This window comes from Pleurodeles waltl, chromosome 3_1 (genome assembly GCF_031143425.1).
Source record: "Pleurodeles waltl isolate 20211129_DDA chromosome 3_1, aPleWal1.hap1.20221129, whole genome shotgun sequence".
Classification (NCBI taxonomy): Eukaryota; Metazoa; Chordata; class Amphibia; order Caudata; family Salamandridae; genus Pleurodeles; species Pleurodeles waltl.
The window spans coordinates 1,604,062,535-1,604,087,907 of NC_090440.1; the positions used below are offsets into that span (position 1 = coordinate 1,604,062,535).

Below are 25,373 nucleotides of genomic sequence, written 5' to 3' on the forward strand. Positions count from 1 at the left end.
TTTATGTAGCAATCATTACCGCTTATTCATTTCTACTCCATAGCGCTGTAACTCACTGGTGTTGGAACCTGGATGCTTGTATCGCTCTCGGAGAGATGAAGGGCTCAGCTGGCCAAGCAGTAGTAACAGTAGTGCTGCACTGCAGTTCAATACACAGCTCGCAGCAACGTCTGCTTTAACCCGCGGAGCCCCTCGGCGGTGGTATCACATACTGTTATTACCCAGAACTCTCAGCTGCGCAGACCGTTCGAGCTAGTTTACTTTAATTGTGACCGGAAGGCCGTGCCAGGTGCTTGAACCCTCTGAGTTGTTTTACTGAAGCTGTAAACCCCCCCAGGCGGATTGTGGCATCAGTTATATTGAGCCCATTTAGCAATCATAACAATTGTAACTGAATCCAAGGGATGTGGTTGCTCAAGACCATGTTGTGTGCCAAACGCGGAAACATCGAATGATCTAGCCGGGTCGCCATTAGGGACAGAAACGGTGGTTTTCAGGTTACACGCCGACCTCTGCTGTGAGAGCTTACCCCGGGCTATCAACGTATTTGGGCGCTCCGAGGGTGTGGTGAAGACACACAGGAAGTGCGGCCCAATCGCAAATATTGTTTCCTATTGTGCTAGGCACATTTCTTTGCATCAGATTATTATTCGTCTGCGCCCGGTCCTTTGCTGCGTTGTAATCTAGGTAGAATATTTCATAATTATTGCTACTGTGCAAGATCATAGAGTTTACACGAAGCAACATTATGTGTGGGTGATGCTAAACATCTGGGTTGGGAAGGTGTGTTTCCCGCCCCAACCCTATGTCCGCCCAGGCCGCACCCATGCTCTTGGTTGGCGGCTCTACCTCCCCAGCAAGCCTCGCAGTGTTTCAGCTCCATAATCCCACAGGTAAGGCGCTCCAATTTGTTTACTTTTCACGGGTCTGCTGACCTGTCTGTGTCTGGTCTCAGTAGTGTGTTTTTGCCCCTCTGTTCCTTCTATTCTTTTTCTGATGTGTGTCTGATCCTTGTTTCTCATGGTTGCTGCCTCATGCATTTCATTACTGTGTGTTGCTTGTCTCTTTATCTGTGTGACAGCGGACTTTAGTATTTAGTCTTTCTGGTAATTGTGCTTGTGTTCTGTCTCATTCTGGGTCTGCAATCCTGCGCCTCAGATTTTTGTGTCTACAGTCGCTTGCCTTTGATATTTGACGCTGTCCCCTGCTTCTAGAGTGGATCTCTGATGGTAATCTTTGTCTCTACTACCTGTCGCCTCATCCCGTATTTGTCCCTTTAGATCTACAGTCTCATATCACGGTCTCTCCGCAGTGTCTGGTCTTCCGGGTCACCGAAGTCACCGTCTCTCATCGGTGGCTGCAGTCTCTGATCTTTGCGTCTTCAGTTGCTTGTCTCTGATCTGCGTGTCCGTCTTCGCAGTGTCTGACCCATGTCTCTGCAGCCCAGTGGTTTTCAATGCCGCCGCCCCCATTGGAAAAAATTATCGCCCCCCCTTTATTTTCCAAAATAGTTCTATAAAGTTTTAAACGTTTAAATATGTCTTGACTTATTTAAACGTTGCAGTTAAGTTCTGTTACCTTTTACAAAAATCCCCTAAATTATTTTCTGCTTCAAACAAAGCACTGTTATCTGCATAAGGCATCTTTTGGCCAGAGCCTGCCCAACCCCCTCCCACCCCAACCGTTACCGAGTGTGGAGTATTGTGGTAATACCAAACCTTTTCAACCCCAGCTTCCTAAATACGCCCCCAGTGGAAATTGCCAGTTGTGCAGTTTCTTTTATCATGTGGTTAACCCTCGCTATCATCCAATTTCCTTGAGGGCTGTAAAGTGCGGTGATCAGGTGTTTAATTCCCAGATTGTACAGGAACTTCACCATGTGATGGACACAAACTGCAATCCATTGTCTGTAACCAACAAATCAGGAACCTCCTTTCAAATGGAATAAATTATTTAGGAAGTCTACAACACTACTGGTGTTGTGTTCCCTCACAAATTTGTACGATACCCACTTGGAGTGGTAGTTGATAACCACCAGTAGATATCTCTTGCCATTGTTAATCCCTCCAATTGGTCCAATGAAGTTCATGCCAATTTTCTCCCTTGGCCGTTCTGGGAAGGTGACTGGACACAATGGGTTATTATTAGTGCTGATGGACTTTTCAGTTTGGGCGCACTCACTGCAACTACCAACCACCACCTCTACGTTGTTGTCCATCCCAGGCCACCAATAGTACTGACACAATCTTTTCCTGGTTCCTGTTACACCTACACGCCCTTTATGTGGCAGCCTAACCAACCTCCTTCTCGATTCACTTGGGGGAATCAGTTTAGTGCCCCCATCACCAAATTTCCTTCCACACTCATCTCATTCTTTATTTTGCTAAAAGGCTTTAAATCGCCCGGGATCTGCCCTCTCCTGGGCCATCCTGACATTATGTACTTCTTAAGTCTTGTGAGACACTGATCACTGTCGACTTTATGGTTCCAACGCTCACTCGAAATCATATCTTCAACCGTGACTTCATTGATTAATCCAATAACCATCTCTTTCTCTTCTCTGCATGTGTCATCATCACCACCAGTAAAAAGAGATCTTGAAAGAAAATCTGCTGTGCAGCCCCCCCCGTTCATCCTGAAATTGAATTCATGCTTTTTGGGCAACAACTTACTCAACCTTGGACTTACGTTACCCATACCCTTGTCATTCCATATGTATACAAGTGGTTTGTGGTATGTGACCACCACTAATTACCTCCCCCCAAAATACATGGAAAAGTGTTGGACACCTCAAACACGGGCCAATGCTTCTTTTTCAATCATACTGTAATTATTTTCAGCCTCAGCAAGTCTTTGTGATGCAGATGGCACCGTACTCTCTTTTCCCTCATACATTTGAATGAGCATAGCACCAGTCCCTATGTTACTTCAATCATAGTTACAATAGACGTGGCTTTATCATTTAACGTTTGTATAGCTGGCCCTCCTACAATCAAATTCTTTAGTGTTCCAAACACTTCATCTTTTTCTGGTTCCCAAACAAATTTGCCATTCTTTCTCAACATTTTTCTCAAGGGTTCACTTTGTAAGGCCACATTCTGCAAAAAACAGGAATAATATTCACATAACCCCAAACAAGATCTTAATTGGTCCTTATCTGCAGGTATGGACCATTTGTCAATGGATGTCAAAAGATCGTTCTTAGGTTTGATCCCATGCAAAGATATCCTGTGAGTTACATTTGTTACCTCCTCCAATAAAAACTAACATTTCTGTTCCTTCACTGTGACACCATGACTCCCAAAATACCCAAAACGAAGTGGGACTGCACTAAGTTAGAACATATCAAGATATCATTTTGGTATGTGAATACATCACTTTCCTCCCCCAATAACTGGTGCATCAATTTCTGGATAAGGAAGCCACGGATGCCAAGCCAAACTGCATCCTAAAGAAAGAAATGCACCAAAAGGTGTGTTAAATGCTGTTAAATCCTTACAGTCCCTGCTCAGTTCAACCTGGTGATATGCAGCTTTAAGATCAATAGTAGAAACGGTTTTCATGCCACCAAGCTGAACAAGCAAGTCCTTAATTCCTGGGAGATGAAAACAATCAACCAGGATGTTTTTATTCAAATATCTCAAATCCACACACAGCCGTAAATCTCCTGATTCTTTTATGACCACCACTACGAGAGAAATCCATTGTGAAAAATCTTTGGGCTCAATCACTCCTCCCAAAAACAGTTTTCCCCTAATACTCAACAGAACATTCTGTACCTTTTGAATTGCAGGAATGGAATTAGGTTTGAGACTGATCTTATGTTCGTAACCTTTGACTACCCCTAATCTGTCTTCAAATACAGATTGATGCTTGCTGATGACATCTTCTAAAGAATTAACTTGTTCAAAAACACCATCTATCAAATAAATGGGATGTTGGGTGCCAGGCCAGGGGACAATTCCAAATGTTTCTTGATCTCTCCACCCTAAAATGTTGTATCCCTTTTTTGCTAAATAAACTATGGAATGGATAGATCTATTCTTATAGTGCATGTCCTCCATAAAGTAGCCAATTATGTCAATCTCCTGTCCTCTGAACGCAGCTGTATATATATCAGGAGGCAGTAGCTTCAATCCACCACACTCTTCCAAGAACAATTTATCCAAAATGATGGTGATGGGTGATCCTGAGTCAACCATGACTTTGACATCTGTTTTACCACTCTTGAATCCACATACTATATCACCCCCTACCTTTGTTTCTTGTGTCAAAGTTTCTATTGTATTTATAGACAACACCAATCTTGTGCTAGTGTCACCTCCATTGACCATCGGGTCAGAAGCATCGGTTTCTTGATTGTCAACCAATGTTATCCTAGGAGAGTTCCTGCACATTCGTGCAAAATGTCCTATCCTTTTGCACTTGGAACATGACTTCCCAGTTGCCGGAAAGTTATTAGTACTGGCTAAATGAAACTTTGACCCACACTTAAAACGTGCTATTCTTATCCCCTTTTTTTGCACAAGGCCTACTGTGTGGCACTGGTTTGGATTTATACAAGATAGCATCTACATTTTAGCATGAGGCCATTTTTGCTTTACCCAGTTCCTTTGAGGCGAAAATAAATCTTTCAATACCTCTACTTATTTAAAGCCTTTCTGCTAACATATGATTTCTGCAGCATAATATTATTTCCTGTACTTTTGATTCGTAACAATTCACTACTCACGGATCTCTCAAATATTGCTCCAGAGGCCACACAAACTCACATGACGAAGCAAACATTTTCAATTCTGCAACAAAACTGTCAACAGTTTCATGTTCAGGGTCTTCCTCAAAGTGTTTCTCTAGTCTCTGAATTGCCCCAGTAAGCACATCCCATTTTGTAGAAGTCTTCAAACGTAATTGTGGTTGGTGGTCAAAAATTCTCTGGCGCTCAGTTTCTAAATAGTTGTACAACATTGCTTTCTTCCTTGCCATCGAAAAACCTACCCCATCAATAGCAATCAAATAACTATTGAAGGATCTATACCATTGGCTCACCTTAAACTTTGGTGCTCTTTGTTCCGGTAAAAACACCATTGGTAGATTCACCGTTTCTCCTTTAACAATGACGTATTACGATGTACGTACTCCGCAATGATCGGCCTGAACTGGTAGTCAGAGAAGATAGCAACACGTGGAGTCTCGCACTAAGAATGTTGACAGCTCCCAACTGGAGATGACGATGACAGCCTGGGCAGAAATGGCAGTGCGTGGTATTTCGCACGAGGAATGTTGAGTTTTAAAAATAAATGGAGCACGCTCACCAACAGCCAATAGCTGTAATTTGGTAAACTGTCTGACTGTCAAATGAAACCTGAACCAGTACGTAGATAAAAGCTTCACTCGGTGCCTGCACGAATCACACTGGCCCTAATGCAAATATTAAACAGCACAGTACTTGTAGTAATACATGAAAGGAGATGAAGACCTCCTCTCCGAAGGTGATCGCTAAGCTTCAGGGACGCTGGTTTTAGCCATAGATAATGCAGGGGGGAAGTGAGTAGTCCCCATTTCCAATGCTAAATGAGCAGCAGGTCCATGAATGCTGACTTCATTGCCCTTTTGTGTCACCAATTTCTGTTGCGCTGTGGGTATGCAGAGAATCCAGGCAAGATGTAGATGTAATAAGATTTTTTGAAGATATATAAGAATCAGCATAGCTTCCCTCAGTGACCATTTCCCAAAGAGAACAGCAACTGACACTCTCTGGAATGCCACTCAGGCACCTTAAATCATCCCATTCCTAACATAGCAACACTAGAACCATAAATACACATTAGCATTAACATGTACTTAACAGGATCAAATAAATGACAAGATTGTGATACAACACTCTGGTCCTTCTGTTCCCTCCTTCTCTGGGGTCTTTACAGTCTCACCACTTTGAACAGTCTCTGTGGAGAGTTTATGTTGTTTTTAGTGCCTTTGTCCCTTGCCTCTGTGGCAGAAATGTTTGGCCTAGGCATACACTGTAAGCCTGGAGGGGGCGGGCGGGGATTCATTGTAAAACTGGCACAGATTCAAGACTTGCCTTGCCGGTTGTTGTTTAGTCATATAAAATAAGCAAACCTCGCCAAGATCAGAGCCCCTGCAGAGTCTTACTTGGTGCCTCCTGCAGGAAATGGCTGTACTGCACAAGCTGTAAGCTTACCACAGTTAGAGCTCCTGCACTATTCTCCTTAGTGCCTCCCACTGGCAGAAGTGAAGATAGCTTTGGCTTGATATTCTGACTGTATGTGCTTGTGTGTAATTTGTCTTAATGTCAAGTGTTGTTGTGAGCAGCCACATAGCGCATCTGTGTTGTGTTGGATATATGTGGGTTGTCATTTCTGACGTGTTCGGTTGGATGCATTTGTGCATTGTTTCTTGGTAGCCAGTGTTTGGATTTCCCTTATTGGATTTAGCTACTAGGCGCAAACCAGGACAGTAGGATGACTGTCACAGTGCACGTTCACAGCAGAAGAGCGTAGTCACAGAACACCAGGCTCATTAATCCATTAGGAGCATGAGCAGAAACCCATGCTGACTCTTAGGGAAAGAAATGTCAGCGCTGTCCAATTTTCATCATTCTTTATCATTTCACGGAGCACATTTTGCTGGAAAACTCGTGCACTGCACAAGTATTTCCAAGATCGCTGAAATCGATGAGTCCTTGAGTCATGCACTGCACAGGCATTTCAGAGATAACTGACTTGACGAGGCCTTGAGTGGTGCACTGCACAAGAAGTTCATAGCTAACTGACTCGACTAGCCCTTGAGTGGTGCACTGCAGAAGCATTTCATAGCCAACCGACTCGATGAGCCAATGACTGGTGCACTGCACAAGCACTGCACTCAGTGCTTAAGTTGTGCTTGTTGTTTCCGGTGCTGAGCACCGGCACTTATTTGTGAGGGCCGGGGCTTATTCTTATGCCTCAAGCATTTGCTGCGAGCAAAAGACACATATGTGAAAGAAGGAAGGTGGAAAAACTAACAAGCATTTACAATGCATCAGGTCTCGCGTTTGCTCATGTTAGAGCTGATCGCGTTGTAAACTCCTAACCCGACTTTTCACCTATCGGACAAAAGTGCATGTATGTACATAACCCGAAAAAGTGAAAACCAGTACGTAAAGCGCTGGACTTCTGCCAAGCAAGATCGGGCTCGTAAATTAGTGAAAAAAAAGTCCACGAGCCCGATGGAAAACAGTGAGCCTCGCATGTTTTCTGTACTTGGTCGCTGCGCTGTAGGAGGGCTAGCCACCGGAAAAGGCATGCCATATGCGTGACTTCGACTAATGAAAGCAAGCGGATTTTATTAGGGAAGCCCACCAACCAATAAAAAACACTGATGTGAAGTTGACAGGGCTCCGAGCCCTTTTACAAATACAAAAGAGTCTCCCTGCGAAACGCATGCGCGAGCGCATGCAACGCAGGCTCGACCCTAAAAAGCGTCATAAAGGGAGAAAGTAGAAAGTTGCAGGATGAGCTAAAGGGGCAGGGTGGCCGTAAATGGATTGAAGAGGCCAGAGACGGCTTCAGGATTACGCTGCCTCAGTATTCAGTGCTTGCAGATTTAATCACAGCAGCCTCGTGTTTAAGAGAAGGGCTTTGAGCACCGGCACCTCTTAATTTACAAATTAAGCACTGACTGCACAAGCATTTCATAGAAAACTGGCTTAAAGAGCCCTTGAGAGGTGCACTGCAGAGCCCTTGAGCCATGCACTGTACAACCATTTTAGAGATCACTGAATCGAGGAGCCACACTTGACTGTGTATGAGGTTTCAGATACAGGGCTCTGGCCCGCTAGAAGTGCTTGCAGAAATTCAGATGAGCGCTTTGGACTCTGAAGTTTAAAATGTGGGTATGCGGATCTTAAGTTGTCTCGTGTTTGGTGTATTGAAATTTCATATTTAGGATGCACATGTTCATGAAACTCATGCTTGGGACAATGGAGTTTCATGCTCTAATGTTTGGGAAGAGAGAGGTCTTGTGTTGGGTGGAGGGTATTCCACGCTGTCATGTTTGAAATCAGACATTCCCATCTCTTATGTTTGCTCAAAGGTGTTCGATGCTCCCAGGTCTGGGGTAATGATCTTCTAGGCTGTCATGTTTGTGTAGGGGGTGTTTTTGGCTGTCCTGGTTGAGGTTCAAGTATTCCAGGCTTTTGCATATGGAGTGAAGTCAGGCTATCACTTAACGAGAAAATGATCCAGACTCCAAAATGTAGGTCCTCTCTGCTTTGGGCTCTTATGTTTGAGGTGCTTTGTTTTAATGGAGTTCAAATATTCACAAATAATATTTGATGATATTTATTTGTTTATGAAGATCGGACGTGACTTTTGTCTTTGCCAGCTCAAAGCATGTTGCAGCCACAGAACCTTCACGTTCCCATCACAATAACAGAACAACATTCCAAAACTCCCTATTGGAGTTTAATTTTACATATCAATACACCTGCGCATCATGTCACATTACAACATGCTTCCATCGACCATTTTATTGATAAGAGTGTTATATGCTGTCCTGATTTTGGCAAGAGTGTTCTGAGCTTAAATCTTTTGTTTGGTGTAGAGGTGTTTCAGACCCTCACTTGAGTTGATAGTATTCTAAGCCATGCTGTTTGGAAGCATATATGCTGTAGACTTAAAGCTTCAGGGTAGATGGTATTTACACCCTTGCATTTGCAGTCTGCCATACTGTCATGCTGGGATGAATTTGTACCTGGCTCTTGCTGTTGGATGAGCGTTTCCAGGTTCTTCTGTGGGGAGGGATGTCACAGGCTCCTATGTTTTTAATCAGAATTGTGGCAGTGTTCTAGCATGTCCTCTTAGGGGTAAGGGTGTACCGCACCATCTTGTTTCAGGTGAAAGTATTGAATTCATCTATGTTTAGAGTAATGATATTTAAGCCTTTCATTGAAATTCTCTTACGTCTATAGTAGCTCTTATGCTTTTGGTGCAGATATCATGATTAGAGTGAGGCGCTGAAAGCTCTAATGCTTGTAGTGTGGTATATGTACTCTTGTTTTAGGTGAGAACACCTAAGCTGTCCTCTGTAAAGTAAGGGTGTGCAATACCTGGTTATTCAGAGTTAGGGTGTTGCAGGCAGGGCCGGCTTTAGGACTGGTGGTGCTCTGTGTGAAAGTTTATAGTGGTGGCCCCCACCCCACGACCTCCTCCTCAGTTTCAATCACTACCACCCACTACCACCCGGAACATGTACCCCATAACTCTCCATCGCTCCCCTTTCACATGCATTCATGTGTTTTAAAGCACTAAAGGCGGGCTTTACTAATCCACTCAGCTAGCCATATATGAAATATAGCGGAATATTTAAGAGCCCCTAGTGCCATTCTAACGCCACATTGTCGTAATTTTTTTACACTAATGTGGCGTTAGAAGGCCAAAAACGCGGTGCCATATTTACAAAGTGGCGTAATGCATGTATTGCACCACTTTGTATCCCTTTGCGCTACATTATGACTGCGTCAAGCATAATGTATGCAAAGGTGGCATTCTCCCGTTAGGGGGGGGGCAAAAAAAGAGCGCAAAGAAATCTGATAGATTTCTTTGCGTCATTTGTTTCTGGCACTTTTAACGCCTGCTCAGAGCAGGTGTTAAAAGGAGGCGTCTGTTGGTTACAATGGGCCTCTGGGTGTTTTGCAGGATTAGCATCAACATTTTTTACTCTAATCCTGCAAAGCAAAGCGCCTGGCTAGCATAAAAAATTCTGACACTAGTCCCCTAACAACCACCATGTTGCGCCGTATTTTAAATACAGTGCACACATAGTGGCGTTAGGGGAGCGTCAAGGGGTGCAAGAAAAGTGGTGCAGCACTGTGTGCAGTGCCACTTTCTTCAAATATGCCCCATGGGGCATATTTAAGAGCCCCCAGTGCCATTCTAACGCCACATTAGTGTAATTTTTTAAAAGCCAATGTAGAGTTAGAAGGCCAAAAACGCTGCGCCATATTTACAAACCCTTTGCGCTACATTATGCCTGCACCAGGCATAATGTATGCAAAGGGGGAATCCCCCCGTTGGGGGAGGGGGGGCAATAAAATGGCACAAAGAAATCTGACAGATTTCTATGCGTCATTTTTTTTCGGCACTTTTGAAGCCTGCTCAGAGCAGTTATTAAAAGGAGGCTTCCATTGGTTACAATGGGCCTCTGTGTGCTTTGCAGGATTAGCATCAACATTTTTGATGCTAATCCTGCAAAGTGCTGGACTAGCATAAAAAATTCTGACTCTAGTCCCATAACTGCTGCCATAGTGCGCCGTATTTAAATATGACGCACCCATGGTGGCGTTGGGGGGGCACTAAGGGGCAGAAGAAAAGTGGCAGAGCACTGTGTGCAGCACCACTTTTTTCAAATATGCCCCATAGGTCAGTGCTTAATTTTAAATAAAAAGGTGGCGGTGCCCAAAGCCCACCTCTTAAACACGCGGCTGCTGCAATGAAATGCGAGAACACGTAATTCAGAGGCAGCGTAACACTGAAGCCATGTTGGGCCTCTTCTATCCATTTACAGGTACTCCCTGCCCCTTCAGATCACTCTTGCGGTTTTCTGCCTCCCATTGTGACGCTTTTTCGTTTTACTCTTCCTCCGTCTTTCCCATATGTGTCTTTTTCTTGCAGTAAATGCTTGAGGCAGAAAAATAAGGGCCAACCCTCAAAACTAAGTGCCGGAGCTCCGCACCGGAAACAGCAAACACAAATTAAGCACTGCCATAGGGGCATATTTAAGAGCCCCTAGTGCCATTCTAACGCCGCATTATTGTCATTATTTTACACTAATGTGGCGTTAGAAGGCCAAAAACGCAGCGTCATATTTACAAAGAGGTGCAATTCATGCATTGCGCCACTTTGTAATCCTTTGCGCTATATTATGCCTTGCCAGGCATAATGTATGCATAGGTGCACGCAATGGGCGCTGTAATGTTGCAGGCCGAGGGGGTTACCACACCCCGCTCTTATATGCAGTTTTGGTTTACCCCGAAGGTCACATGATTGAGGGTATTAAAATAAACAGGCGGAACACGCAAGAACATCAGTGAGCACGCAGTCTGTTATTGTTACGTCTGCGCGACCTGCACACAATACCCAGGGTCCGGCCTAGTCACCCAGGGGCTACTTGTTTAGCTGCTTGCAGTGTTTTTATGATGCCTCTCTGGCACATAACTTTAAGCTGTTTGCACAGTGTCTCTTTAGACTAACAGCCATACTGTGCACTTTAAAGCATTAACACTCCTCTTGCTTAAAACGTATGAGAAATATTTGCTACAGGAATTCCATGTTCCTCATTAAAAACGCCAGGAGCCTAAACAAGCTCTGATTCCATGGCCTCAGCGGTATTCAGCATTTTTAACACTTACTCTCTGCTAATATACCTGATTACAATCCTTACACTTTGTTGTGGTCACTTAACTGTTATTACTAACACAAGCTTTGCAGTTAGCCTACATATTCTTAAGTACCAAATTATGGATACAAATATCCTTCTCCTATAATTGACCAGTAGCCAAAAACTTTTGCTTCACATACAGCGCCTTTATTAACAAATCTCTAAAAAAAAATGTCTCTTACTCTTACCTACATTTCACATGAGCGTATGTGCACATTGTCTAAAAAGAAGTACTCTTCAGCGCTAGACGTGGTGCGCATGGGCTGCTTGCCACGCCCTTATTTTTAGCCATTTTTTTTGCAAGTTTCATATCATTTGGAAAAAAACACACTTGCCAAGGTCAGATCTGTTACATTTCCAGGGCCTTTTGTAATATTAAGTACCTCGTGCCACATGCGCCCCTTAATCATACCTCATCTTCCATTTTGCTAGTAATACATTTTACCAAAAGCTTGCCTGTTAAACATTCACCATGCAGTGCTCTGAAGATTCCCACAACAGTTAAACCCAAAGGGCTGCGACTTAATCTCAACCACTCATCCACTCATCACTCTCCTGCTGCATTGTGTGATGGTAGAGTCCCCCCACCCGCACCCCCTCCAATACAGATCAACCTACCCAGGCACTAGCAAGATGATTATACATGGCAGAGTGTTCTGAAAATTGCTCATGGATGAGAACAAATCTGAGAAAGCGTCGAGCTTGAAATAACCAAAGTGAAGATACCAGAGCAAATGATTAACAGTGCAAAAACTAGTGGAAAGACATAAGAGCATCAAATACCAGAGCAAAGGATTAACAGTGCAAAAACTAGTGGAAAGACATAAGAGCACCAAGATAGAGTACAGTTTGTGATTACAAGAGTAAACCATGCAGGTGAACTCAGTCACAATAGAAACACTATGATGAAAGCCAGACTGGAAATAAAGTGATAAATTATGAACCAGAAGACAACTGGTGAGGTGTATGGGAACATGTGGTCTACGATAATAGGCAAGTATGGCAAAAGAGAAACAGGATACTAGAGGGACGTGGACGGTTTAATAATATTTTTTTACTTTGAGGAAATAGGTTATCAATAAAGTTGCCTATTCCTTTCCTTAGATATCAGTATTTTCTTCCTTAATTAGATCCAGTCGTGTTTTGAGTTCCATTCTGAACTTCTAAGTTGTGTTCTACCCGGCCCATGTACCAGTTTCACTTGTTTCCCTTTGATAGTGCTCTTTGCATTTTCCACAGCTCGGCTTCTGGTTGTGTGGTCCTGTTGCTGTGGGCATGACATGCTTTTGTTGCTTGTTTGAGGGTTCATCACTCTCACATCCTCGTATGGTCTTCCACTTCTCGGTCACCTTCTATTTTTTTCCTTCTATAACTTTCAGATGTTTTTAATGCTACACTATGGACAATTATTGGATTCCTCGGTCGTATTCGACACCACATCTGCATGCACTCCTTGTGCAGAACTCTTATGAGTAGCAAATGAAGGTGCACTTGTTATGCCACTGGTTAAGAAGGTTTAATTATTGGATTTTAAGAAACAACCCCTTATCACCAACTCTCAAAAAATATTTTTTTTTAAAGTGATTTCTTTCCCCTTAAACAGTTCAAATCTAATTTGGGTCACTTTTACGAACCACAGCTATTCATTTGCTGGACGGGGCTGAGTGGAAACCCACTTATTACATATTTCTTGTCTAGCTAATATGAGACAGAACCGCAGTTTTTTCTGGTTTTGCTACAGTGTAAAATCGTTTTAATACCACCCCCTCCTCCCAACACCAAAATGCAGCTTACCTCAATGTTTTGATGGATAATTAATGAAATGACTTCACTCACACACTGCTAGTAAGCTCCCAAAGCTGGACATTTATTAAACACATGAATATTGTCCATGTGAGAGATTCTGCATTTACCACTTAGAACCTCAGCACCTTGTCCAATCTTAGACAACCTTTTAGAAATTCATTACATTCTATACAAAATAAAGAAATAGTTTTAATAAACGCAACAGATTTTAAAGTATAGTAAAGCATGCTTATTGATGCTTTCCATAAGTCTTTGAACTCCAGAGTTGACAAGTATGCATCGCACACGCTTTATTGACAACAAATTCACTTCGCAAGCCCTGCAAATGCACCTATTCCGCCTTGTCACTTCTTTTGGCTTCAGTATTACATCTTGTTGATCTAATTGCAACTCCTTTGGATATTTAGTGAACCAATATTGCTATAATATCCACAAGTTCACATATATATGTTTAAATCCTGACATATATTCTGCAGTCAATGCTCTTAAGGATTCACACTACTTTAGCCTAACCGTGTCATCACATGCCCCTAAAATTATATAGAAAATATAAACTGTCAATCTTAGCCTTAACAAGTGACCCCCATGTAGTTTGATATGGATAAGCTAGCTGTATCTTAAAATGTATTAATTGAAAGGCCAAACAGTGTGTAATTGAAAACTTGACAAGGGCAGTCACCTTCTACCAATCAACATCCTCAGCTTCTCCGGCTGCAGGCTAATTCCTCCTGAGGCCCAAATCAAACTCTAGCCATTCTTTGTATTCTAGAAATATTTTCTTGTTGAAATTCAAAGAGATAGATCTAACTAAGAAGATATGCATAGGTAAAATAGATATTGTCACCATGTTTGTTTGTCCATATTAAAGTGAGAGGAATATTCAGCCCCTTTCTCGAGGGTCTATGAATTTGCTTTGTGGCCTACTTCAAATTACTGTCTGAGACTCTGTTTAAGGCATGGGTTATCATAATACTCGGGTATCCCATCTCGGCACAAATACAGGTAGTCATTCAACTGATTCCAGACCACAATTTCAGTTTTGAACTCATTCATCAGGTAGCCAGATAAATACCCAAAGAATCTAACCAACTTCTCAACTCAGGTGATTCTCCCAGCTGCGTTAGAAATATAAATGGTCAGATTGTGTACAAATAGATCATTCTTGTTGCTGTCTTCTCTACAATTTAATGGGATCACTTCTTGATCTAGTCTCTAGAGTTGTCCATATAGTTCAATGAATATATCGAAAAGCAGAGGTGAAGGTAGATATCCCTGCCTAGTACTCCATCCTACCCTAAAACCTGTTGTAAGGTTACCATTAACAACTTGTTCTTTGCGAAAGCTCTGAAATGCCTGAATTGCTCTGTGGAAATCACCACCTGTCCTGCTGTTCAAAAGTATCCGCCATAAAAAAAAATCCGTTGACCCTGTTGAAAGGTTTGGATGCATCAAGTGTTTATATCCTGCTAATGGAGAGTCGGTTGCCACTGCCAGGCCGGTTGAGCCAATACTTATAGAGGTTAAATCTTGCAAGCAATGACCTGGAATAAATGCCTCTTATCTTCAAGTGTGGTACTGCTGCTAGACGTTCGCATCATCCTGCCAAAATAGTTGAAAAACTAATAATCACAATTTAACAAAGAGAATTGTCTGTAGGATTACAGAGGTTGGGTCTTTATATATCTTCAGAATCAGTGTGATGACCTCTTCCCATGATTTGGAGTTCTGCTTCCTGTAATTAAAAGAGAATTAGCAGATTACTCCATGAGGCACCATGCTTTCATAGATCCCTTTTATATTTCTGCAGGAAACCCACCAGGACCTGCAGTTATTCCATTTGTAAGTTATGTCATTATGTATATCTGTTTCCAAAATCAATGCATTCACCTCTTCTGGTAAGTGTAGCTCTTTAAGCCAGCCTTTCATAGCCCGTATATTAGGATATATGTTCTCACTGTGCATACTCTAAAAAAAAATATGTAGTGCCAAGTTCATGAGCTGTCCTATTAAAAAACGTAACACCTCAGCATGAGTTTAGGATCTCCTATGTAATTTTAGGTTCTATCCACTCTCATCCTCAAAACTATTAATCATTTTAGTAATAGCTTTTTATCCAGCATCCAGTGCGGACACTTTTGTATAAAGGGCAAGGAGCCCGCTAGATGCACCACAGAGAGATATGAGCTCAAGAGTGAATTACCCATGCTACCATTTCAATTTATAATGTATCTATTAAAAATAAAACCAGCATACACAAATTACCGTATCCTTTTGACTAAACGATGTACCCTCTCTGCCTTCCTGCACATTCACCCCAGGCATCACTAAGGTCTAAGTAATTATTTATAGGGCAATATGTAAAAAACATTTTCAGGTTCGCAAATTGCCCAATTCACAGAGTTGGGTTGTTAGCTAATGCAACAAAGCCTTTTCTACTGTACAAAGCCCAAATTGTGATTCAGTAACCTGTTACCAAATCACAATTTTGGTTTGTTAATCGGTATTTGGAAGGACGAGTGTTTGGGGCGTATGAATGTTTTGCAATCGAAATGTAGTTAAAGCATTCTCACTTTACTGCAACTCTAAGTTGGGATTATTCCATTTGCAAATAGGAAGTGGGTTCCCTTGGGCCTTCTTCCCCATTGAGAACAGTTGAATAAATATTTTTTAAGAGCAGGCAGTGGTCCCACGAACCACTGACTACTCTTAAAAAAAATAGAAATGAAAGTTTTAATTTTTTATTTCATACCGTTTTCATTTAAAGAAAATGGGTTGCATTAAAAAAAAAATATTGCTTTATTTAAAAACAATCACTGGCATGGTGGTCCGCTGACCCCAGCAGGCCACCATACCTGTAAGAGCAGTGAATCCTAGTGGCTCACAAATAGTGACCCACCTCACTAATGTTCATGAGTTAGGTCTATTTGCGACCCACTATGAATCACTAATCGGGGAGATATCACTTTTGTACATTGGTAATAGGGATTACCAAATAGTGATTCACAAAAAAATCGCTATTACCCATTTTCGTACATCTAGTCTGTAGTCCTTAATGTCCTGCGAGCCTTCAGAAAATTAATAATCAGGGGATGTGTAAATCTGTATATTAGATTTTCTAACACAACTTTGTAGTCTCCACATACTATATGTGTAGCTGGAAAACACAGTCAGTTAGAGGAGCGCTTAATCAAAGGGCTGGGATCGTCCATGTTTGAGCCATGAAACAAAGCACTTGTAAACACCGTTGTTTGAAGTCTTATTTTTACCATGACCAATATGCCCAAGTCATGTGTTCTATAGCCTGATACGTCTATTCTTGCATTCTGGCAAACTACTTTGGCTACCCCTTTTGTAAAACAAAGGTAATCAGAACACACCTGCCGAATCCACAGTCTCTTGAAAAGTGTTTTGTATTCGGATCTAGCAAGGTCAGTATCCTGCAAAAACATTGGTTGGCATTCACTCTCCCTGAGGTATTCAAGAAACCTAAGTTGTTTTGTTCTCCCAGGTAAAACATAAACTTTCCAGGTTATAGAAAATGCCCTCCCTGAGCCTGGCTCAGTAACCTCCACACCCAACAGTATTTTTGCCTTAGTGACAGTACTGTGTGTGCTAAGAAGACTTGCATTTTAAAAAAATATATATATTCTACATGCACCCCACCATAAGTGCCCCTACGCCACACCACCCAAGGAACATGCCAAAATCTTTTCTGGCACTTTTGTAGTGCTGATATAGCTCTTTTCACTGATCCCTGCAGCAATCTAGTTTACTTCATGAGACTCCCTCCCTCCTAATAGTCTCAATCAGCTCAACCACTGTGACCACACTTCTTAAAGTGTGCATTTTGTTCTGCCACATAATGTGAAGCATCTTGTGAAATTTAGTCTGTATTTGGCTTCAGTTTCTCTAGTTCATCCCATCTCCTCTATAACTTGACGTTTTTTTTTACTTCATATGAAATGAGAAGTCTTGGCTGTCAAGGGCAGTTAGATATCAGTGCAGCTTCCAGAATCCACTCCTTCACAACACAAGACAAAAGGTTTATCAAAATCTTACTTGGCCTCTTTCTGTTGGCCCTCAACTTGTAAGGGAACCTATGTGTAAGTGGCACGTCATGCTCAAGATCTATGCTAGGTGTGTTTATCATCGCTGTATCTTGTAATAACATTATTACATAGCCTTTTAAATCAATCCCTTAAGCCACTTAAGAGACAGTCAGTATCCTTGGATTATTTTGCCTTGCATGGTTCTCCACCTTCTCAAGGTTCTCTGGAAAGATTTTATCCTGATTTGTGAAACTCATTATTGCTTGCATGTTCGCTGTAATTTGATACTTTCCAAGTTACTGGTTCTTGTTGCAAGGTCATCAAGCTTGCTCCCTAAGGAGGAACATGCTACCTATACTGCTTTCTGATTTAGCTATGAGATCAGTAATCTATTATTTTCTTTCTTTAACATAACATAAATTCTAGAATGTTAGCACCTGACGTCACTGCTAAAAATTCTGTAGTGCTTTACTGTTGCAGTTTAGATTTTTCTGGACAATTAGAATGTTCATAACTATCTCGCATCAACCCTTTATGTCTCCATTCTCAGATACAGTCACAGCTAAAAATCAGTTAGAGGTTGGTAATGTTACTGGATGCAGGTGATAATCCTGAAAGGATTGTGGGAGAGAGTTTAATTACATTGCTATTATTTATAGTTGTGGTATTATTACTTCTAACTTTAATTCCTTTTCTGAATAATAAATCAAAAGACTCCACTTCTCTTGAAACTGTACGTTCCCGAATGATAATTGTTGGTATGGGCAAGATGGTGAATTATTGCTGTTAGGAACATCAGCATTAACATCTATAACTATTCACTTTGTCCTTTTTGAGATAGGAGTCTTGTCTCTGATTTCAGCATTTACTTCTAAGCAAACACCTTCACCGTAGCAACTTTAAAATATGTTGCTACGGCGAAGTTTGCTTTACTACCTGTCTAACTTTAAAGTGTTACTGAATAATCTCTATGCTTTTGGTGGTGTCATGTCCAATAGCTTCTCCCCCTCTATCTTCTAGCGTTTATTGGGTTAACTTTGCCTGTTTCTCCTTTTAGGTGGAGCGTGACTCTGTTGTCTGAAGTAGCTACTGCTTCACACCCTCTGAATATCCTGGACTGGACACTGTTGATTAAACACTTTGGACCTTATGCACAAAGCAATTGCAAACCATGCAGGTTACAAAATAACAAGGCCTACAAGTTCAAAGGGGCTTTTCTTAATTTACTGAAGTCCCTTTATTTGCCAGAAATGTTTTTCTGACACATAAAAGGGGTCGTATTTGATGAAAGAGGATCTAGGGCTCCAAAGTTGAAGGCAAAGTGAAATGCGATGGCTAGCACTGTGGCTTCACTCTTCGACTTAGCATCTAGGTTATGCTGCAGCGCCAAAAGATTCTAGCTATGACTTTGAACTGAATAGTGGATTTTGCGCAAGAGGTCAATGGATCGACGCGACAAAGAATTGAGGAGATCTCATCAATGAGCAATGTGATTATCAACAGTAAATAACATATTTAGAATTCTGAACCTTAGACAATGACCACACCAGTTTATGAAGAAGTGTTATAAATGTATTTCCCTAGATTAACAATGTTAATGTCACGAAGATAACTCTCAAACACAAGTGATAAGCATATAGAATTCATAGTGGCTGATTAGAACGTCTTATGTATCTGAGTTTAATCAAAGCAATCAAGCAAATAATCTCCAGTATCATAACACTAATCAATTACACCAGAATTGGTAATAGTGGTAAAGTATACATTAGTACAAACAATCAAAGAGTGTCAATATGAATTTTGAGGATTTGAAAGATAATCCCCTCACTAACCACAAATTAGCATTAACATGTTGGACTTCATGTAAAAGAATTTAGAAACACAAATTTAGAAAAACATACTATCTCGGGTTATTATAAAAACATCATTTTTAATATGCAGCATTTAAACGATATGTTGCAGCTGGTACCTGCAAAGCAAAAGAGATACATATAACAATACAATTTCATACATTACCCATAGAACAACAACATGCAGTCTACTTCAGCAAAAGGACACTATCTGGTATAACTTAAGAAGATCGGGCCTTTTGACAGCTAAACCCACACTGCTAATATGATCAGTCTCTCTGTAGAAACTGTCTTGGAGTCTCTCATGGAGTCTCTGACTCTTCTTCTCTCCTAAAATCTGTCTTAGAGTCTGACTGTAGAAAATCCTACCCAGGTTGTTATATTAATCTTCAAAAAGTTTATGATTGGTCAGTACATGGGGTGGTTTACTATTCAACCAATAGTTTCTCTAATTGATAACCTAAAATGCTGTGACATCGACGTCAACCAGGACATTTTCATAACAGTAACTTTTCCTCTTCCGTCTCTTCTGTGGCCCCATTGTTTCATCTCATCTAAACTTCTCTTCTCAGGAAGAAACTTCTCCCATTGTATCAACTATTTCCATCCTCGAGGAAGAAACCACATATTAGTGACAATTTCAAGCAATAGAACATATAGAACTTATGCAAGAACTTTATCAAACATAACCTTGTAAGACATAATGCATCAACCCACTGGGGGTAGCTGTGTACACATCTATTAAGCTATTTAACATACACTTTTAGGTAAGCATTGAATCACAGAAAATAACAACAACTTTAGTTAGAATTTTGCGTAGCCAAAGAACAGAAATTAATTATGGCAACCATTTTCTAAAGTCACCCGTTTTCGCATGTTAATTCACTATACGGTTAATACATTAAATTATTAATAAAACATATTAAAAAATTCACACTCTCACAGTTATGGGCAAGACCTGTCCCAGCAATTTTGAAAGTTTACTCTGCCAAATGCCTAGCAATAGCATTGTATGTTTTTGGCCTTTGCGGGTTTAAGGACTGGGGGAGATACAAATGGTAGAGAATGCCTTTGTAAGAAGGTTGCTTGGTCTCCCACAGTCAGTGTCTACCTTTGCTGCCCTTGAAGAACTAGGTCTGGATTACATTTCTGATAAATTGACTCTTGCCCGGTAGTGAGTTAATTAAATCAGGCCATCATTAAGGAGTACCTGCACTTCATAATGCTCTCAAAATTCCGAGGCTACCTTACATTAAGAGCTTGTTGGAAAGGTTAGGCTGTCTCTGTGCAGCTCCTTACCAGATCAAAAATAAAGAGGTATCTTGGATAAAGCAACATTTCATGGCTCATGTAAAAAGTGAGAGGGAAGCTAAGGAGCTGCAAAAAAAAAAATTGTTAGGGTTTATATTCTTACAAAATCTGAACCTGGTTTGGAGCCTTATCTTTGTACAGTGAACTTAGTGCACCACAGTTTTTTATTAACACGATTCAGACTTAATCAAAGAGAGAAAGAAAGAAAGAGGGGATTTTTCAATCCGATTCGATTTGGAAATAGGGGGCGAGTGTGAAAGGGACCAAACCCCCCCCCCCCTATTTACAATTGGAAAAGAAAGAATCCATGCATTGTGACTGGGACTGCAACTAATGTAGTAACACCTCACTTGGGACACCTTCCCTTTTGTGAGTCATGTCGGCTACCTTGTTTAAGGGGTGGAAGAATCGCTGTGGTCCCGAGGATCACTGTATACTCTTGCCCAGCCCCGATGTCTTTTCTTATAGGAAACATTTTTGATACAAGCATTTTCTTTGTCTACTGATTGAAGTTGGAGTTGAAAATAAGAAGAATGCTATGGGGGTGGAGGGAAGGGAAGAATGCAGGTGTTGAAAAAAATCTGTAGGGCATAGAAGAAGCAACAGGAGGGTGGGGGGAAGCAACGGAAGGGCCAGGGATGAGCAACAAAGACGGGCTTGGAAGCAAAACAGGTGGTTCATTCATTTTAGAATAACATTGTATTACTATTCCCTTGAAGAAAGCTACATATATCTAAATTCCACTGGGAGCTTGTACAGTGTTAACACAAATGATTTATAAGGAGTTTTCAATGCAATTGGAACGTGAAATGTTTTAAATATCATGTGAAATCAACATATGATTTAACTGATTAACCAAAAAACTAAAACACAATTTTGGATTTATCAAAGATTCATTTGATTATTGAGAATGATTATTGAGAATGAGGTTACTCTGTAAACCTAGCTGTGCATAGCTGGAGCCCTCTTGGCCAGTAGACTAGTGGTTCATCATAGATTACAGTAGCATTTATGAACAGAAAATGCTTCCACGATTGCACAAGCTAAATGAATTACGAGTACAACTCTGGATTAAAATGGAGTGCATCTTCGAAAACTCTGCAATATACATTGGACAGGGTACTCAGCTACAAAGGTGGCAGAGTAACCTGTCCGCCAAAAGTGATAGTATGCCCACAATATGGAGTTGGATGTACAATGCGGTTTTTGCCAGAGTTCTCTTGGTGGCTGTACCAGTGAAAACCAGTGAAAACCTTACATTCATGGGCCGATTTCGGGCTGTCATTTTAACTGTATCAGACTGTCTGCCCTAAGTAGAGCGTATGGCCTGATGTACTCTTTTGTTTCCTTTCCCAGAAAATGCCTGGATGTCCTGAAGAGAAAAAAGAGAATCTTTACACCCAAACCTTGGAATAAAATTCCCAGAGTTTCAGGGTCATTATATTTTGTTTTACAATATTAAACTTTCACTTCGGGAGTTTGTTTTTGTAAAACAAAGACGTTTGCTAAGCAGCTGTATGAAACATGGCAGCTGATCAGGAAACTTTGAATGCCTTTGCAGGGGTATTGAAATCCTATAGCTCAACACCCAGGACATATTGTTTGGGTCAAGGACAACAAGTTTTCATGTTTATTTTGTCCTTAGGACAGGTAGGCCCAACCCCCTACTGCACAGACTGATTGGCTGGCAGTTTACAGTACCACATAATGGAGCAGGGAAGGGCATTGTCTGCAGTTAAGGTAACACTTATGCCCATAAGTTAATGATTTACGAACTTGTATTTATGGTTCATTAACGCAAAGTGTTTATTGTTAGGGTGAGCACTCTAAGAAAATGTTGTAAGCTTGGACTTCACTATTGCCAGTGGTTCCAGTATAAAAATGTGTACACACATTTGCAAGGTTTAACAAAATGTAACCATATCTAATGCTCCCATCATGTTGTCTGGTTTGATGCAAATATTTGCAGAAGCTTGAAAGCAGAGATGGTGATCTTTGCTTTCAAAATAAAATGTTCACAAAATTTAAAACTGTTTTGCTGAACTACTGTGAAATGTAGGTACCATTTCTTTGAAGCATTATTCAGTAGATGTGTTGATGCATGCTATTATTTCCAAAACAATATTCATAATGGTAAAATCAGTGAAACCAATTCCAACAAATTATGGAAAACATAGAAATAAACAACTTTGGAAGAGCCAATGGGTCTGACATTGGTGGCCAGCCTTTTGGCTTTGTCAATGCCTGTCTTGTTTTGATATGGTTTTTGCAAAACGTTATTGTTGTGGGACCTGCCGGGCTCTCACAATCATAACAAACATTGCCAAAAAGCAAAACTAATTTTTGTGTCTAAAAGCACACTATGCTACAGTAGTTCAGGGCATTGAATAGAACTACTTTATGTGCCAATATGCTCCATGTGAAAGAGCAGAATGCTCTCACTCACAGTGAAGCCACCCGATAAATAGAGAGATAGAATTGAAATCAAAACAAAAGGTCCCAATTCTTAAAGAAAATCATTACAGTGCCCCCATGGTATATGTTCTTGCATTAGTGCAGATTTTCGGCTTTCATGAATCGCACAGATCTACAGAAGTAGGTCAGGAAATCGTATTCCTAGCAAAGATCTGTGAACTACAATTTAGCACAAGCAAATTTGCCTGTCTAGGTTTGCTCATTCTAAAATCTATTAAATTATTAAAAGTTCACTTTCCCTCCTACCACTTATCCCAACCCTGGAAAAAGTTTTATTTCTGTCCTTGTCAGGACTACATTTCCAACCCTTCTCTGCATGGGAAAGGATTAGGGAAGAGCTGGTGAAAACCCTCAAAACTTGCAGGTTAGTAAGTTGGCAGAGACTCAAAAGGGCATTCCAACCCTGGAACTTTTGTTTACCCCGGTCCCCAGTCCTTGTACTTAGATCTGCTGAAAGGTGACAAAATAAGGGAATTCCTAGTATTCAAACCCTACAATAGTATGAGTCATGGCATAATCAGAGAGGCTATTATCAGAGCTGTTACATAATGAGATTGTGCCGTAGTTTGTCGCCACACTACATGACATCAAAGGGGCAAGTGTTTTTTTACAGGGCAAGCAGATTTATGAACCAACTTGTCCCATGGACAAGCAGATGTTTTATAAGATTTCACACCTCTGCTTTTGAGAAGCTGCTATGGTGGCACTTCCTTCTAATGCATAAATATATCCTCCGGAAATGTTTACAAATGGTGGGCCGTAGTCCGCATGAGCAGTGGAAATTATTAAGTCTGCTCCCCTCGTGGGAGGTGGTCTGCCTGTCAATGTCTAAATCAGCCCCTATGAAGAAGATGTTAGCATTTTCACTGTAGTACAGCCAAGATAGAATCGGAATGTCTAGGTCTGATAGAGATAAAACAAACCATAGATTTGGACTTGGTGTAGAATTGCTGAGCTTCTTGTACATGGACAGCATCCAAGGAGAGAGGGTGGTCAATTGGACTGTGAATTCAGAATGTTAAATTCTGCTAGCTGCTTCCATAAATGCTTGTCATAGGTATGTTGAACATATACTTTGAGAATATTATGGGCTTTATTATAAAACTCAGGGGCAGATTTAAGAGCCCCTTGAGCCATATATCGCCAAATTAGCGTCATTTTTTTTGGCACGAATGTGGCGCTATTATGGCAAAAAAGCTGTGCCATGTTTACAATTCGTGCAATGCATGCATTGTGCCACTTTGTAACCCCTTGCACCACAATATGCCTGCGCCGGCATAATGTATGCAAGGGGGGTGTTCACCCGTAAGGGAGAAGCGAAAAAATGGCACAAATGAATCTAAAAGATTTCTTTGTGCCATTTTTTTCCAGCAATTTTTAGTGCTCAGAGCAGGCATTAAAGTGGGGCACACCTTTGGTTACAATGGGCCCCTATGGACTGATCAGGGTTAGCGCCAAAATTTTGGTGCTAACCCTGAACAGTACACCAATTGCATCAATAATTCTAACGCTATTGCCCCCTACCCTGCACCATGGTGTGCCGTATTTTAAATATGGTGCACACATGGTAGCGGTGGGGGGCACTAATGGACACAAGGAAAGTGGTGCTGCTTTGAGTGCAGTGCCACGTTTCTTATATCAGTCCCTTTTTACCTTGAGGCATGTACATCCTGAATGTCTGACACAGGACAAGTGGGGCAAGATGGTAGGGTAGCGGCGGCAGACACTTGAAGCGAATGTATAGATGTTAAGCCACCCTTAATTGCCGACCTTTGCTGCGCATAGTGTGCTGCACGCATAATGATTGCATACAGTAGCATTTGCAGAACATTGACACCTATGCGGCCCCAGCCTGACCCCTTTCCTTGACCACCTATGTCGGCTGACCTGTTCTCTGTTCAAGCTCTCCTGTATCTTTCATTACTTTTCTGTAACCTGCCGCCCCAATTTCTCATTTATTTAGATTTTTTTTCTCCTCTATGTTCTCGAGTGTCCTCACCTATCCATTCGGATGACCTTGGAAGCTCTCAGTCCTACCCACAAGTAGATCTTCCTAATCGTGAGCGTCTCTAGAATTTTCCTTCATTGTAACATTTGATGCTCCTACCATGGTACATGAGTATCTTTGTTCCCTAATGTACTCTTACCAATTGTTGCTCTGCACGTCTTTACAATTTTATATGATGTAGGTACATTATTTGTATTCCCAATAAGATGAAATACATAATGTTTCCGTAAACTTTTTTTCATCATATATCTACACTTCCATGATGTGCAGCACTCTGCCTCGCCGGCTGGGCTCATTGACTCGATATATGAAGAGCTATTAAAATAAACAAAATGTAGTAACAATTAAGTACTCATTATCAAATACCCACTGCATTCAGACGAAGTTTTGTTATTGTAAGTTTCTGCTGGAACAGCCTTTTACTTTTTCCGATGCAAT

The 25,373-nt window shown here is 41.2% G+C and overlaps 1 protein-coding gene across 4 annotated transcripts in view; it reads left to right on the forward strand.

Moving 5' to 3' along the window:
• SYTL1 (synaptotagmin like 1) overlaps positions 1-25,373 on the forward strand; it is a 272,953-nt gene that overhangs the window by 63,291 nt on the left and 184,289 nt on the right. The window contains exon 1 of one of the 4 annotated variants that reach the window (XM_069225242.1): positions 825-893. The exons of the other annotated variants lie outside the window; for them this stretch is intronic. The gene's annotated coding sequence lies outside the window, so the exon portion shown is untranslated. Of the gene's footprint in view, positions 1-824; positions 894-25,373 lie in introns of those variants that run through there. 4 annotated transcript variants of the gene reach the window in all.